This window comes from Lutra lutra, chromosome 17, assembly GCF_902655055.1.
Source record: "Lutra lutra chromosome 17, mLutLut1.2, whole genome shotgun sequence".
NCBI classification, from domain to species: domain Eukaryota; kingdom Metazoa; phylum Chordata; class Mammalia; order Carnivora; family Mustelidae; genus Lutra; species Lutra lutra.
Window position 1 is genome coordinate 34,481,716 of NC_062294.1, and position 17,464 is coordinate 34,499,179.

Consider the following 17,464-nt stretch of genomic DNA (forward strand, 5'->3'; position numbering starts at 1 on the left):
TTGCTGCCGCATGAGTCCCTTGGCCTGCAGGAGGTCTTTGTTGAGGGATCTCAGAGCCTGGGACAGTGGAGCTGGCTGAGGCCCCGCGGGCAGGGAAGGCAGACCCTCACCTCCCCCAGCGCGGTCCGCGTGGGAACAGACACCCAAGACAGTCTAACTCTCCCAAGTCTAATCTCTCTTACACCCCCGAAGAGGGTCTCTTTGATGTCCTAAATGGGGGAAAGAAAGAGTAAAACCAGGTTTAATTTAAAACCAGGTTTAATCTCTGACAGGGCACTCTGCTACACATGGTATTTGGGAATACAATTTAAACCAACCAGGCCAGGGTTAGGGTTTATTTCCAGTAAATGGGGCAACTTTCCTCTTGGAAAGACATGATACCTCTGTCTCCCAAGCACTGGGCCAGAGTCTAGATACCAGTCCTGGTTCTGGCTTTGTCCAGGTTTCACAGAGGTTCCTTGGAGGAACACTGCCCCTCCCTGGATCTGTGTCCCTATCTCAGGGTGAGGGGTGGAGGGCTGACCTCTGAAAGCTCTTCCAGCTCCAAACTCTCCTGTCTCTTGGAATCTCTTTTTCTTATCCAGAGCAGAGGAGGCCAAGAGTAGGAAGAACACCTGAGGCTTCTTTAGAAAACAAACCAGAAGATACGCAAGTGAGATGCGTATCTACCCTATGACCCAGGAATCCCACTCCTAGGTAATGACCAAAGAGGATGAACACATATGTGCACAAAAAGACTTGCACAAGAATATTAACAGCAGCCATATTCCTAAGAGCAAACTGGAAGTAACCCAAGTACCCAAGAGGTGAATGGATAAACTAATCGTGGAACATTGATATGACGGAATTACTCAATAGGTACCTGGACCACACTATCCCAACTGTACAGACAGACACAACAGCAGGGACAGATGAGTGAAGAAAACCAGACATCAGTACACACTGTATGATTCCATTTATATGAAGTTCTAGAAATGACAAAAGTGCTCTTTGGGAATGGCAATCAGAAAGCAGTGGATAAGGGGAGAAGACAGAGGGAACTTCCCAGGTTGATGGCGATGTCCTTTATATTCTTTGAGTGCTGATTATACAGGTGCATACAATTGTCAGAACATTGAAAAATTAGGATCTGTGCATTTTAATACATGTAAATAATGCCTTAATTTTATTTATTTATTTATTTTTAAAGATTTATTTATTTATTTATTTATTTGACAGAGAGATGGAGATCGCAAGTAGGCAGAGAGGCAGGCAGAGAGAGAGGAAAGCAGGTTCCCCGCCGAGCAGAGAGCCCGATGCGGGGCTCGATCCCAGGACCCTGAAATCATGACCTGAGCGGAAGGCAGAGGCTTAACCCACTGAGCCACCCAGGCACCCCAATGCCTTAATTTTAAAAAGTTAATTAAAACTTTACAAAAGGAAGAGAGAAAACTAGCCACACAGGGAAGCTGGTCCTGGGGTTGCTAGCTGAGGCCTGCCCCAACCTCTAAGGAGCCTGTTTGTCTTGTTAATGTTTAGCCATTTCCAGGCCATGGACCAAGGGTCCTACCTGGCCACTTTCATAGGCATTTCATTAAGGGAGGAGACTACAGGGGTAGAGATGAGCGGGGAGGAAGGTCATGAGGAGCAGCTTATAAGATCATTAGCTACAGCCTGGGAAAAGGGCTCATTTATTCTTTGAGCATTCATTGAGCATCTACTATATGCCAGACACTGTGGTAGGCATTGGAGATACAGCAATGACCAAGGTCCATGAGTTACTCTTATGGAGATCTTTGGCAGACAGAGACATTGAACAATTAATCACACCAAAAAGCACTTCACCCCTGGGCCATGGTCTGAGAAGAAGCACAGGGAGCTCCAAGTTCACATGCCTGGGGTTCCCCTATCACTTGTGTCCAGGAAGGCCTCTCACAGGCCATGAGTACAGAACTGAGTTCTGAATGATCAGAAGATGTTAACGAGGTAAAAAGTGTAAGTGAGAGCATCCTGCCCCAAAAGCCAGAACATAGAGAACCTGAAACAATAATCACAAAACAAGGTGTCTAGGAGAGGCCAGGTGAGCAACAGCAATGGTGGAAGGTAGAGCGTTGGACACCAAAGTCACTGTAGTGGTGGGGACCTCAGGTGCACTGAGCATAGAAGGCCCATAGGCATAGAGAGGAAGTGATTAATACCCTGCAGGACTGCAGGCCTTAAGTTGCCCCAACATCCTGCATTTTTTGTTTGTTTGTTTGTTTGTTTAGTTTAAAAAGATTTATTTATTTGAGAGAGAGAGAGAGAGAGAGCATGAGTAGGGGAAAGAGCAGAGGGAGAGAATCTCAAGCAGACTTCATACTGAGCATGGAGTCCAACATGGGTCTCAATCTCATAACCCTGAGATCGTGACCTGATCATCCAGCTTTCCAAGAAAACCTAGAAATCTGGAGTTTTTACAAAATGCAAACTCAAATCAATTTTTAAATCATGGCTCAATTTTAAAAATAATTTATATAAATTTAAAACAATCCTAATCAAAATTCCAGCAGGATTTTTTGTAAACTTTGCAAGCTTGTTATAATATTTATACAGAAAAGCAAAGGACCTAGAATATCCAAAAGCTATTTTGAAAAAGAACAACAAAGAAGACTCACACTACCTGATTTCCAAATTTAGTATAAAGATCAGAATTAGGACATTATAGTTTGACAAAAGGACAGATGCATAGATCAATGAAATGGAAGAGAGCATGCAGAAATAGGCTCACATATATAATCCTTTTTTTTTTTTTTTTTTTGCAAAACTGCAAAGATATTCAATGAAGAAAGGATATTCTTTTCAGAAATGGTATGTCCATATACCCTCACTTCCTGGTCATGTAACTCTCTCTCCTTGAGTGTGGGTGAGACCTAGGACTTGCTTCTAACCAAGCAGTTATAGTAAAGTGGTGGGATGTTGTTCCCATGACTGTTACATTGTATAAGACTCCATCCTGCTAGCCACTTTCTCCAGACACTCTCCTTGCTGGCTTAATGGAATGAGCAGTTGTGTTTGGAAAGTCCATGTGACAAGGATCTTTGGGCCTTCTAGTTGCTGAAGGTGGCCAGCAAGAAGCCAGGGTGGATAGTCCCACAACTGCAAGGGAATCCTGCCAACAACTTGAACGAATTTGGAAGCGGATTCTTTCTAGTCAAGCTTCCAGATGAGAACGCAGCCCAACCAACACCCAGATTGCAGCCTAATAAAACCCTAAAAAGGCAGCCCAACTAAGCCGTACCCAGACTTCTGACAGAAAATTTGAGATAATAAAATGCGTATTGTTTTAAGTCACTAAGTTTGTGGCAATTTATGATGCAACATAGAAAAATAATAAAATCCGTAAGCCAAAATGATTCACCACCTATAGATCATATCATACACAAAATTTAGCTCAAAATAGATCATAGGTCTAAATGTGAAACCATAAACCTAATAGAGGGTGAAAAGAAACCCTGAAGTTGGGTATATTTGGACAGGCAGTGACCATGATGGGAGCCATGGAGTGGATGGGAACAGTGATGGAGAAAGAGCACAATTGTGGTCTACTAGTACCTGAGGTCAGAGCAACTTATAGCATGGAGACAGCCACAGCTCAGCTCTGGGATATCTGGTGGCCTTTCTGTTCTCTTGCTCCCAACAGCCCAGTTGCTCTGTATTCTCTAGTCTGGTCCAAACCTGATTGGCTTAGCTAATGCTACCTCCATGGGTCAGAGTATTTTGCCCCAAGCCCTTCTGTAAGTGGCTGAGCAGCTTATGGGTGCCCAGTCCTGGGTCGGTGCTCACTCCAGTTCTAATTCATTCCCACCTCTGTGCATAGTCGGCCACGGCCACCTCCTGGTAGGGCCACGGAGGTGGGGAGACACTGTATAGGTGTAGGGATAGACACATCTGAAAGTTGTCTGCTCCCTCTGCCGTGAAAGTTGGTCTGCTCTTTCTGCCTCAGCCTCCTCTGCTGCCCACAAGGTCCCCGTCCCTTCCATGCCCACATTTCATGGTTCTTTGTGGCCCTCCAGTGCCTCCTAGGTCATCATGCTTCGACCACCAGCTCCTGCCAGGCTGCTGGGACTGCAAGCCCGGTGGAGCTGCAGCCACCCAGAAGCCCCAGCTGTGGAGGCTGGAAAGCAACTCTGCAAGGACAGGTGTGGGGTGGGTGCAGAAGGCTACCTGGGAAGTGCATGGCCCATCCCTCTCTAAGAAGAGCCTCCAGGGAAATAGGCAGCAGAGCCCTCAGTCACCACTGACAACTGGCACCAGTCCCCTGGGTGGCGTAAATTCACAGGCACCTTTATAGGCCAGAGCTGTCCAGAGACCAGGAGATGGGAAAACTTTCAAGTAAATGAACAGGGAGGCTCATGATCCAAGCAAGCGTCAGCAAGGGGAACCTCTGTACGGGGAGGTGCAAAGGGGTACTTTTCAAAACCAGAGCTCAGTGGAGGGTGTTGGGCACCCGGATTAAAGCAGGGCTTAGTTCTACGCTGCCTTGGTTGATCCCCAGATCAGTCCCTGACACAGTCCCCAGCAAGACCCTACTTTGTTCTTTCATCTGTGGACAGAGCCACCATGGACTGTGGGTAGGGACAGGGCGGGGTGGGGACCATGATTCCTGGAATGTCGAAAGGACACCAAAACTGTTTTAAGAATTGCAAAACGTAAATCTCAGTTCCTTTTCGCCCTGCAGTGCCATAAATGTGCCAACATCTTCAGCAAGCTAGAAAAGTAGAATAAAGGAGACTGGGACAGTGCAGGAGAAGGAGGACTATGCCAGGCAGCTGACCAGTTTATGCTCAGAAGAGGTGGTGAAAACCTTGGAGGGCAGATGGAGGTCTGATGTCCCCCCCCCCAGTGCCTCTGTGGCTTGTCACCAGATGTAGGTTGCTACGGTGTTGAGGAGAGAAGGTCCAACTGAGCAGACCATGAAAATGTCTCCTGGGGAAGAAGTTGGGGAGGCATTATTTGTTTGTTCTGTTGTGCACCCAACAGAAGTTTTTGTCAACTTATATTCATTTGAGGTGTTTTAAGGATGTCACACTGCCTCACCGACCAGGGGCCCCCAGGTGCTTAAGTCCTAACGTGACAGGTGAGAAGCATGACCCGATATATGGGGCTCCATCCTGGGAGGCTTCCTAGCAGAGAAACATGTGGGAGTGGGTCTGAAAAGTGGCAGTGACTGTGGGTGATGGAGGCCTTGGCACCTCTGCAGGAATTAGCAAGCTGTGTCCGATGGAATGAGAAGAAACCAAGGGCGTCCCAGCGATCAGGAAGAGCTGCCACGTGGACCAGCATCTGACAGAGAACCCGAGTCTGAAGTTTATCCTGCTCCAGCGGCTACTGGTATCTGCCCTCTGCTGCCACCCACTGCATCCCCTGACATGTGGAAGCTCACTGACATCCCTGGGGTCTAGCTGGGACTGTCATCCAAGGTAGTCTCCTGTGGCCTCGCTATGTGACCTGGGAGTCCTCACAATGTGGTAGCTGAGTTCTAAGAGAGAAAGAGCAAGGAGGAAGCCATATGGCTTTATTTAGGCTTCAGAAGTCACCCAGAGTCACTTCGGCCATTCCTTATCCATTGGGCCACTTACAAATATCTAGTGGGACTATGGCATATAGGAAACCTAGATGCTACCTCTTGGAAGATGAAAATCAATGCCATCTTGTAAGAGCATGGGGGATGGCAGCTATCTTTGGAAAATACTGACTACCTCCCAGAAGCAAGCAAAATTTATTTTAGCCTTGAAGGATGAGCTGGAGTTCATCAGGTTATGGGAAGGAGTATTGCAGGCAGAGAGAAAAGCAGGGAACCACTCTGAGATGCTCTGCATATCTGAGCACCGAAGAGAAGACCTGTGTTCTTACAACAGGGTGCGCATGTCCAGAAAGTGGGGCTGGAAACGTGGGTAGGGCCAGAGGGTGCAGGGCTCTGGGAGCCAGAGTGGACTTAAGTTCTGCACCCAAGGGCACTGTGAAGCCACCAAGTGACTTGATCAAGCAGATACTCTAAAATGCTTAATGCGGGGGAGGAGGAGTCAAGATGGCGGAGAAGTAGCAGGCTGAGACTACTTCGGGTAGCGGGAGATCAGCTAAATAGCTTATCTAAAGATTGCAAACACCTACAAATCCAACGGGAGATTGAAGAGAAGAAGAACAGCAATTCCAGAAACAGAAAATCAACCACTTTCTGCAAGTTTATCTAATATATATATTTTTTTTCCTCTTTCTATATTTTTTCTTTATCGGCTTTCTTTTTTTTAATAGTTTTTTTTTTCTTTCTTTCTGAACCCCTTTTTATCCCCTTTCTCCCCCCTCACAATACAGGATCTCTTCTGATTTGGCTAAACCATATTTTCCTGGGGTTGTTGCCACCCTTTTAGTATTTTACTTGCTCCTTCATAAACTCTTATCTGGACAAAATGACAAGGCGGAAAAATTCACAACAAAAAAAAGAACAAGAGGCAGTACCAAAGGCTAGGGACCTAATCAATACAGACATTGGTAATATGTCAGATATAGAGTTCAGAATGATGATTCTCAAGGTTCTAGCCGGGCTTGAAAAAGGCATGGAAGATATTAAAGCAACCCTCTCGGGAGATATAAAAGCCCTTTCTGGAGAAATAAAAGAACTAAAATCTAACCAAGTTGAAATCAAAAAAGCTATTAATGAGGTGCAATCAAAAATGGAGGCTCTCACTGCTAGGATAAATGAGGCAGAAGAAAGAATTAGCGATATAGAAGACCAAATGACAGAGAATAAAGAAGCTGAGCAAAAGAGGGACAAACAGCTGCTGGACCACGAGGGGAGAATTCGAGAGATAAGTGACACCATAAGACGAAACAACATTAGAATAATTGGGATTCCAGAAGAAGAGGAAACAGAGAGGGGAGCAGAAGGTATATTGGAGAGAATTATTGGAGAGAATTTCCCCAATATGGCAAAGGGAACAAGCATCAAAATCCAGGAGGTTCAGAGAACCCCCCTCAAAATCAATAAGAATAGGTCTACACCCCGTCACCTAATAGTAAAATTGACAAGTCTTAGTGACAAAGAAAAGATCCTGAAAGCAGCCCGGGAAAAGAAGTCTGTAACGTACAATGGTAAAAATATTAGATTGGCAGCAGACTTATCCACAGAGACCTGGCAGGCCAGAAAGAGCTGGCATGATATATTCAGAGTACTAAATGAGAAAAACATGCAGCCAAGAATACTATATCCAGCTAGGCTATCATTGAAAATAGACAGAGAGATTAAAAGCTTCCAGGACAAACAAAAACTGAAAGAATTTGCAAATACCAAACCAGCTCTACAGGAAATATTGAAAGGGGTCCTCTAAGCAAAGAGAGACCCTCAAAGTAGTAGATCAGAAAGAAACAGAGACAATATACAATAACAGTCACCTTACAGGCAATACAATGGCACTAAATTCATATCTCTCAATACTTACCCTGAATGTTAATGGGCTAAATGCCCCAATCAAAAGACACAGGGTATCAGAATGGATAAAAAAACAAAAACCATCTATATGTTGCCTACAAGAAACTCATCTTACACCCGAAGACACCTCCAGGTTTAAAGTGAGGGGGTGGAAAAGAATTTACCACGCTAATGGACATCAGAAGAAAGCAGGAGTGGCAATCCTTATATCAGATCAATTAGATTTTAAGCCAAAGATTATAATAAGAGATGAGGAGGGACACTATATCATACTCAAAGGAACTGTCCAACAAGAAGATCTAACAATTTTAAATATCTATGCCCCTAACGTGGGAGCAGCCAACTATATAAACCAATTAATAACAAAATCAAAGAAACACATCGACAAGAATACAATAATAGTAGGGGATTTTAACACTCCCCTCACTGAAATGGACAGATCATCCAAGCAAAAGATCAACAAGGAAATCAAGGCCTTAAATGACACACTGGACCAGATGGACATCACAGATATATTCAGAACATTTCATCCCAAAGCAACAGAATACACATTCTTCTCTAGTGCACATGGAACATTCTCCAGAATAGATCACATTCTTGGTCCTAAATCAAGTCTCAACCGGTATCAAAAGATTGGGATCATTCCCTGCATATTTTCAGACCACAATGCTCTAAAGCTAGAACTCAATAACAAGAGGAAATTTGGAAAGAACCCAAATACATGGAGACTAAACAGCATCCTTCTAAAGAATGAATGGGTCAACCAGGAAATCAAAGAAGAATTGAAAAAATTTATGGAAACAAATGATAATGAAAACACAACGGTTCAGAATCTGTGGGACACAACAAAGGCAGTCCTGAGAGGAAAATATATAGCGGTACAAGCCTTTCTCAAGAAACAAGAAAGGTCTCAGGTACACAACCTAACCCTACACCTAAAGGAGCTGGAGAAAGAACAAGAAAGAAACCCTAAACCCAGCAGGAGAAGAGAAATCATAAAGATCAGAGCAGAAATCAATGAAATAGAAACCAAAAAAACAATAGAACAAATCAACGAAACTAGGAGCTGGTTCTTTGAAAGAATTAATAAGATTGATAAACCCCTGGCCAGACTTATCAAAAAGAAAAGAGAGAGGACCCAAATAAATAAAATCATGAATGAAAGAGGAGAGATCACAACGAACACCAAAGAAATACAGACAATTATAAGAACATACTATGAGCAACTCTACGCCAACAAATTTGACAATCTGGAAGAAATGGATGCTTTCCTAGAGACATATAAACTACCACAACTGAACCAGGAAGAAATAGAAAGCCTGAACAGACCCATAACCAGTAAGGAGATTGAAACAGTCATCAAAAATCTCCAAACAAACAAAAGCCCGGGGCCAGATGGCTTCCCGGGGGAATTCTACCAAACATTTAAAGAAGAACTAATTCCTATTCTCCTGAAACTGTTCCAAAAAATAGCAATAGAAGGAAAACTTCCAAACTCATTTTATGAGGCCAGCATCACCTTGATCCCAAAACCAGACAAGGATCCCAACAAAAAAGAGAACTACAGACCAATATCCTTGATGAACACAGATGCAAAAATTCTCGCCAAAATACTAGCCAATAGGATTCAAAAGTACATTAAAAGGATTATTCACCACGACCAAGTGGGATTTATTCCAGGGCTGCAAGGCTGGTTCAACATCTGCAAATCAATCAATGTGATACAACACATTAATAAAAGAAAGAACAAGAACCATATGATACTCTCCATAGATGCTGAAAAAGCATTTGACAAAGTACAGCATCCCTTCCTGATCAAAACTCTTCAAAGTGTAGGGATAGACGGCACATACCTCAATATTATCAAAGCCATCTATGAAAAACCCACCGCAAATATCATTCTCAATGGAGAAAAACTGAAAGCTTTCCCGCTAAGGTCAGGAACACGGCAGGGATGTCCGTTATCACCACTGCTATTCAACATAGTACTAGAAGTCCTAGCCTCAGCAATCAGACAACAAAAGGAAATTAAAGGCATCCAAATTGGCAAAGAAGAAGTCAAACTATCACTCTTTGCAGATGATATGATACTATATGTGGAAAACCCAAAAGACTCCACTCCAAAACTGCTAGAACTTGTACAGGAATTCAGTAAAGTGTCAGGATATAAAATCAATGCACAGAAATCAGTTGCATTTCTCTACACCAACAACAGGACAGAAGAAAGAGAAATTAAGGAGTCCATCCCATTTACAATTGCACCCAAAACTATAAGATACCTAGGAATAAACCTAACCAAAGAGACTAAGAATCTATACTCAGAAAACTATAAAGTACTCATGAAAGAAATTGAGGAAGACACAAAGAAATGGAAAAATGTTCCATGCTCCTGGATTGGAAGAATAAATATTGTGAAAATGTCTATGCTACCTAAAGCAATCTACACATTTAATGCAATTCCTATCAAAGTACCATCCATTGTTTTCAAAGAAATGGAACAAATAATCCTAAAATTTATATGGAACCAGAAAAGACCTCGAATAGCCAAAGGAATATTGAAAAAGAAAGCCAAAGTTGGTGGCATCACAATTCCGGACTTCAAGCTCTATTACAAAGCTGTCATCATCAAGACAGCATGGTACTGGCACAAAAACAGACACATAGATCAATGGAACAGAATAGAGAGCCCAGAAATGGACCCTCAACTCTATGGTCAACTCATCTTCGACAAAGCAGGAAAGAATGTCCAATGGAACAAAGACAGCCTCTTCAATAAATGGTGTTGGGAAAATTGGACAGCCACATGCAGAAAAATGAAATTGGATCATTTCCTTACACCACACACGAAAATAGACTCAAAATGGATGAAGGATCTCAATGTGAGAAAGGAATCCATCAAAATCCTCGAGGAGAACACAGGCAGCAACCTCTTCGACGTCAGCGGCAGCAACATCTTCCTAGGAACATCACCAAAGGCAAGGGAAGCAAGGGCAAAAATGAACTTTTGGGATTTTATCAAGATCAAAAGCTTTTGCACAGCAAAGGAAACAGTTAAAAAAACCAAAAGACAACTGACAGAATGGGAGAAGATATTTGCAAATGACATATCAGATAAAGGGCTAGTGTCCAAAATCTATAAAGAACTTAGCAAACTCAACACCCAAAGAACAAAGAATCCAATCAAGAAATGGGCAGAGGACATGAACAGACATTTCTGCAAAGAAGACATCCAGATGGCCAACAGACACATGAAAAAGTGCTCCATATCACTCGGCATCAGGGAAATACAAATCAAAACCACCATGAGATATCACCTCACACCAGTCAGAATGGCTAAAATTAACAAGTCAGGAAATGACAGATGCTGGCGAGGATGCGGAGAAAGGGGAACCCTCCTACACTGTTGGTGGGAATGCAAGCTGGTGCAACCACTCTGGAAAACAGCATGGAGGTTCCTCAAAATGTTGAAAATAGAACTACCCTATGACCCTGCAATTGCACTGCTGGGTATTTACCCTAAAGATACAAACATAGTGATCCGAAGGGGCACATGCACCCGAATGTTTATAGCAGCAATGTCTACAATAGCCAAACTATGGAAAGAACCTAGATGTCCATCTACAGACGAATGGATAAAGAAGATGTGGTATATATACACAATGGAATACTATGCAGCCATCAAAAGAAAGGAAATCTTGCCATTTGCGACAACGTGGATGGAACTAGAGGGTATCATGCTTAGCGAAATAAGTCAATCGGAGAAAGACAACTATCATATGATCTCCCTGATATGAGGGAGAGGAGATGCAACATGGGGGGTTGAGGGGGTAGGAGAAGAGTAAATGAAACAAGATGGGATTGGGAGGGAGACAAACCATAAGTGACTCTTAATCTCACAAAACAAACTGAGGGTTGATGGGGGGAGGGGGTTGGGAGAGGGGGTGGGGTTATGGATATTGGGGAGGGTATGTGCTATGGTGAGTGTTGTGAAGTGTGTAAACCTGGCGATTCGCAGATCTGTACCCCTGGGGATAAAAATATATGTTTATAAAGCTGTAAAAAAAAAAAAAAAAAAAAAAAAAAAAGAAAGGATGAATCCCCAAGTTTTGTAGCAACATGGACGGGACTGGAAGAGATTATGCTGAGTGAAATAAGTCAAGCAGAGAGAGTCAATTATCATATGGTTTCACTTATTTGTGGAGCATAACAAATAGCATGGAGGACAAGGGGAGATGGAGAGGAGAAGGGAGTTGAGGGAAATTGGAAGGGGAGGTGAACCATGAGAGACTATGGACTCTGAAAAACGATCTGAGAATTTTGAAGGGGTGGGGGGTGGGAGGTTGGGGGCACCAGGTGGTGGGTATTGTAGAGGGCACGGATTGCATGGAGCACTGGGTGTGGTGCAAAAATAATGAATACTGTTATGCTGAAAAAAATAAAAAAATTAAAAAAAAAATGCTTAATGCGCTGCTGTCTGGAGAACAGGTTGGAAGGGGTAAGAGTGAATGAATGAAGAGAGATGGGTCTGAGAACCTGAGTGCCTGGGAACAGAGGAGAGAGGATGACCCGCTTCCGGGGCATGAAGAAAGCAAGGTGGGAGAAGGCAGGGTGGACGGCGGGTGCTGCCAGGCACAGAGGGAGAGCTGCCTCCGAGGGGGACAGGAGCCACTGTGAGCAAAGAGCTGGCCCTGAGAAGCCCCCTTCATGTGCTGATGGAACCTTACGAATTATGAAGAACAGGTACCAATCCTCCCGAGGTCCTCACAGTAAATGTCTTGTTTCTTGGCACTTCTCAATGACATGTCTTGGTCCTTCTAAATAAAATACAATCCGTTTGGAAACCCTGTTTGCCAAGGTTGCGAAGATCCAATACCAGCCATGGCTTGGCGGTCTCTTCCCCTGCCTGGGGCCATCCAAGGACTCTAGGACTCAGCTACCTAGGATCTGGCAGGCAAGACCCCACTTCTCAGCTGGGGTGTCCCATGCTAGGGATCTGGGTTTGGAATGAAGAGACCCATTTGAAGATAGATTCTCTAGGCCCAGATGGGCCACAGAAGTGTGGTCAGTGCTGCCAAAGACAGGATATCCCAACATTCCTGCCACCCAAGACCAGCCACGTCTTGGTTCTGAGTCTCTCCCATGTGGAAAACTGCCATTTTCCCCCAAGCCCAGCTCCTCATGCTGGGCCCTCCCCTCTTCCTCCTTCAAGGCCCACAGCCCATCCTCTCCCCACCCGAGCTAGCCAGTGCAGTCCTGCCAATGGGTCCCTATGCTCATAAGCAAAGCTTCTCTAAGATCTGCCTGGAAACCAGCCAAGCCACTCATTTCTTCCTCTCGGATTAAGGTGAGTCACAGATCTGACCTCTGCATTCCGGGGGACACTGACATTTTGCAGTGTTGACAGCCATGGAAAGCAGACCCCAGGAACACATTTAAGTAAATCATTCTGCTGCACAGCCGGCAGGTGTGGCAAGGCCCAGTTTCCCCCTCAGTGGAAGGAAGGGACGGATGCCTTAACTTGCCTCTGAGGGTGCCTCCGGCCCTGCTACTTGGAGAGTCCAGGTGAAGAGAGCCAAATTCAGCCGCAGCCACATCAGCGTCGAGGGAGCCCCCTTCCCAGGCCTTCGGGCAGGGCCTGACAGACAGTCCCGCCAACTACTCCCAAAGCAGCAGACAGCCACCGCCCAGGGAGACTACAAAGGCTGCCTTTGCTTGCCTCCTGACATGTGCTTCTAAAACAAAACCCAACATGCTCTTCACAGCCATTGGGTGCCCCAGCAAGTCACCCGGTGGGTGCCAGAGAAATCTGAAGGATCCTGGCCCTTCAGGACCTGAATCTGGCTCGAAGCCAAGGGCTGATCTGGATGGTGGATAAAGAGGGTGGGTTTTAAGACCCTAGGTGCTCTAGGTCACCTGGCTTTGACCTAGTGGGAGCCAGGACAGCACGTGGCTTCACAAAGCTGGGTGAAGTTTCCCAGTTAGAGTTCTGCTCTGGCCTTCCAGCCAAGCCTCATTGCTAAGACTGACTCATAGGGCCCTGCGTGGGCTCTAAGGTTCCAAGTGGACTCTACATTTACAGTGCAAGGTGTCTCTCTTCTCTTGACCTCCCATCTGTCACTGTCACCCCCCATTCAAGGGGACTGCTTTCTCCTGTATATGCTCCCACTCCACCCTCAACCGGAAGTCACAGTCTTCCCTTCCTGCAGCCACCTGGGGCTGGGGTCTGAGGTGGGAGGTGGGTGCCAGGGCAATGTCAGCAGGCTTAGACTCTGTCTTGGAACCAAACGACAACTCCTCACTTACTGAGCATCTCCATGTGTCTGATGATCAGGTGTCACGGAATCCCCACTTCACCAAGGAGGATTCCCAGGCTCGGTGGGGGAGACCCACAGTCATAAATCAACTCAGGCCTGTCTGGACCCAAAGACCACACTCTGTCCCGTCTTCAACCCCACCACTGAACTGTGAACCTTGGCGGGGCTTCTCGTTTGTCCCCTCCTTAGGTGGGGCAAGAAGGAGTGAAAGGAGCTAGAGTTTGTGCATCTCTTCACCCAGATTGGTTAGGTTCTGACAAAATCCCAAGGTTTAAGCCCTGGTCAAGTTCTCCCAGCTTGTCGAGAACCGAGTACTATGGAGGATTTCGACACGGTTCCTTTGCCCATCCTTCTGCCATACGCACGAGGGAATTTTTTTCTCTGACGGTCCCTGTGAGAACCTGGCAGAGTATCTGGAGGTAAAACTCACAAAAGCCTTAGGAAATCCCATGATGGGGTCCCCTCAGGGTTTTTAATTCTCAGACTTGTCCTCATGGAGCCTCCAGCAGTCCAGTCAGGGGTTCCTGCTCTGGCATTGGTCCCTGCCCTGAGTTCTGCTCTGCTGAGTGATTCCCAGTATCCAGCCTGCCTGTCTCCCCAGTGTGGATGGGGGACAGCAATTTGCCTTGTGACCTTACTTCTCTGACAGATCAAAAAAGAGTCGTCAATTTTTAGTTTGTTCAGCGGTTTGCTTGTTGTTGATGGAGGGGTGTCTTGTAAGCGCCTTACATGCTGGATCGGAGACAGGAATCCCTTCCTTCCGATGCCTGCCCCCGCATACACTGGGAGATTACATCTGACTGGGGACGTGGACTAGCAGGTGGCATAGCGAACCACGGTCACCCCCACTTCTCTCTCCTCTCTTTTTGGCCTCGCTGCCTTCCTGCCCGAGGCACTACTGAGTTCTAGGACATGTGCATGCTCAGTCTAATGCACTCTCCCAGCCCACCAGCTCACCTCAGGACCCTCCTAACTGTCCTCGTGAACTCCAGAATAACTCTGGCAACGTGGCCCCCAGTCTAGTGTGGGGCTTTCTGAAACACTGTCATGGAACACAGAAGGTCTGGCACACAGAAGGTCTGCAATGAATGTTTGTGGCAGAAAGGAGATCATGGCACCGTGTTCCCTTCCTTCAGTGGGTGTGGTTCCCACTGTAACCAAACATGCATTGGGATGCTGTGTATAATGTCCATCTTATCACTCACCCTCTAGGCCACAAGGATTCATTTTTTCATACTGTATTCCCTACACTTAGCACAATGTGGCATACAGTAGGTGCTCAATAAATATTCGAATGGCTGAAAGGATGATGAGGCATGAAGGAGTCCCTCAGCCAGCAGAGGATCCAGATGTGTGCAGGAGGCCACATCATACACACAGCAGCAGGGGTGAGGAAGCACTGACCTAGGAGGATGAACTCACTGGGTTTCCAGGGAGACCGTCAGGAAGACAGTCCTGCACCTGGAGGCCAAATTCCTTGTGGATTATGCAAAGACATGTTTTTTAGTGGGTGCCCTGGGGTGGCAGGGAAAGGAGACATTTTGCTGCAGTCAGTAGTTCATGTCAAAGGGAGGCATCAAGGCAGCAGGCAGGCACAGTGGGAGGACCAGACACCCAGCTTGTCATGACCAGCTTGCCCAGACCAGACACCCAGAAACCAGTCAGCATTCCTGGTAGTTCCTGACTCACAGACAGCCTCTAAGCAGGGGGCAGAAACAGGCCCTCTGACCCAGGGTCTGGGGCTCCATGTTGGCAGGGCAGGTTGGGATCCTAGACAGCAAGCTCTAGGAAGCTAAGCAGGATGATGGAGGCTTGTGGAGCTCTAAGTGAGGTGGGGGGTGAGGATCCTGGCCGGGAAGGCTGATGTCAGGAACAGGTCTTCCCTGGCTGGTCAGAGCCCTCAGAGGAGGGGATGGAGGACAGGCCCTTACAGAGCTCACCTTAGTCTTCTACCATCCCCTGGATGGAGCTCCATGCTGGGAACAGGAAGGTTCTTGCTCTTCTCAGTTGTGTGACCTCAGATTTGTCATGGGAACCCCAGAAGGTCAGAGGAGAAAGGACCCATAGGCTTAGTGTACAGATGGAAGGATAGGGCCGGAGTGGGTAAGACAATGTCCGGGTGCCACAGGAGACCAGTAGTCATCTGAACTTGTGACTGGATGTACCAGGCCTCCAGAGTCACCATTTACTATCTTTCCGAGGTAGATTTAACCTCTCTGAGCCTCAGTGTACTCATCTATAAAATGGAAATAATAACATCTACCTCAGAGAAGTGTCATGAGGATTAAATGGAGATCATCCCTCCATAATATTTATTGAGGGCCATGGCAGACACTGCTGGTTATCATCCCCCTCCTGGAAACAGAACCCAAGCTTTTAGCTGGGAACACCTGGAAGAGAGTACATCCCTCCACTTTCCTTTACATATAGTAATGGGACTTGGGAATGTAAGTGAAAGTGGTCTGCACTACTCTTGGGAAGCATCCTTACATTGAGGAAGCAGGGTCAGCATCCCTCCCTTTGCTGGCTGGAATTTGGCAGGGATGGCTAGAACAGCCATCATGGACCATGAATGACATCAGAGCCAAGGGCAAACCATGCAGAGCAATAAAGTAAAAGACACCTGGGTTCCTGATCATCATGGGGTCCCCTGTTCCATAGTCACAGGGTGAGCAATGGTTCTCCTTACCTTTGGGCCTTGTTTGATGAGGCAAAAATAAACATGTATTTCTGTAAGTCATTGCTGCCACACCAAATCCTAGTTGATACAAGAGCCATGTACTGGGGATAACATGGAGAGCCAAACCAGATGCAGCCTCCGTCCTCCTGAAGCTTCTGGTCAGTGGAGGCAAGAAATAATTAGAAAAGCAGGTGCAGAAGTGAAAAATTATGAATACGCTAGGGAGTAAGCAGCACAGGGACTTGACCTCATTGGGGTACGAAAGTATCCCGAGGAAGCCACATGTGACCAGCAGTCTGATGGGTGAGAGGATTTTTCTGGGAGGCAGAGAGGTGAAGCCTGGTCTAGGGAAAGGAATAGCCTGTGGCAGGAGGGACGGTAGCAGAAAGGAACAGTAGAAGAGGGTCGGGAAGGACAGAGCCGAGTTGGGACTGCATGGTGGAGGCAAGGCAGGGGCCAGAGCAACGGACCACGGCAAGTTCAGTCTTATTCTATTGTCCGCTGTAGACAATAAAGCACAGAAAGTGCCCAGCACAATGCCCACTCACGATTAGTGCCTACTCTGTGGTTCTTACCATTGTGTTGACAACAAAAAATCATATTTGCTGTTTAAAACCGCAGATATCAGCATGTCCATACTCGCAACAACATGGAAACAATCTGAGTGCCCACCAATGGATGAAAGGATAAGGAGAATGCGGTAGAGAGATACAGCGGAATGTGACTCAGCTGTGACTCTCTGAGAAAGAAGGAAATCCTGCCATTTGCAACAACACGGAAGGATCTTGAAGACATGACACTAAGTGAGATAAGTCGCACAGAGAAGTACAAATACTGTATGATCTCACTTATATGTGTAATCTAAAGAAAAGAAAAGCCAAACTCGTAGACACAGAGAACAGATTAGTGTTTGCCAAAGGCAGGGAGCAGATGTCGGGGGTGACATGGGTGAAGGTCAAAAGGCATTAAAAAGAAACAAGTGTTTTCCAACGCACCAGGACTATAACCAACAGAGGAGCCACAACG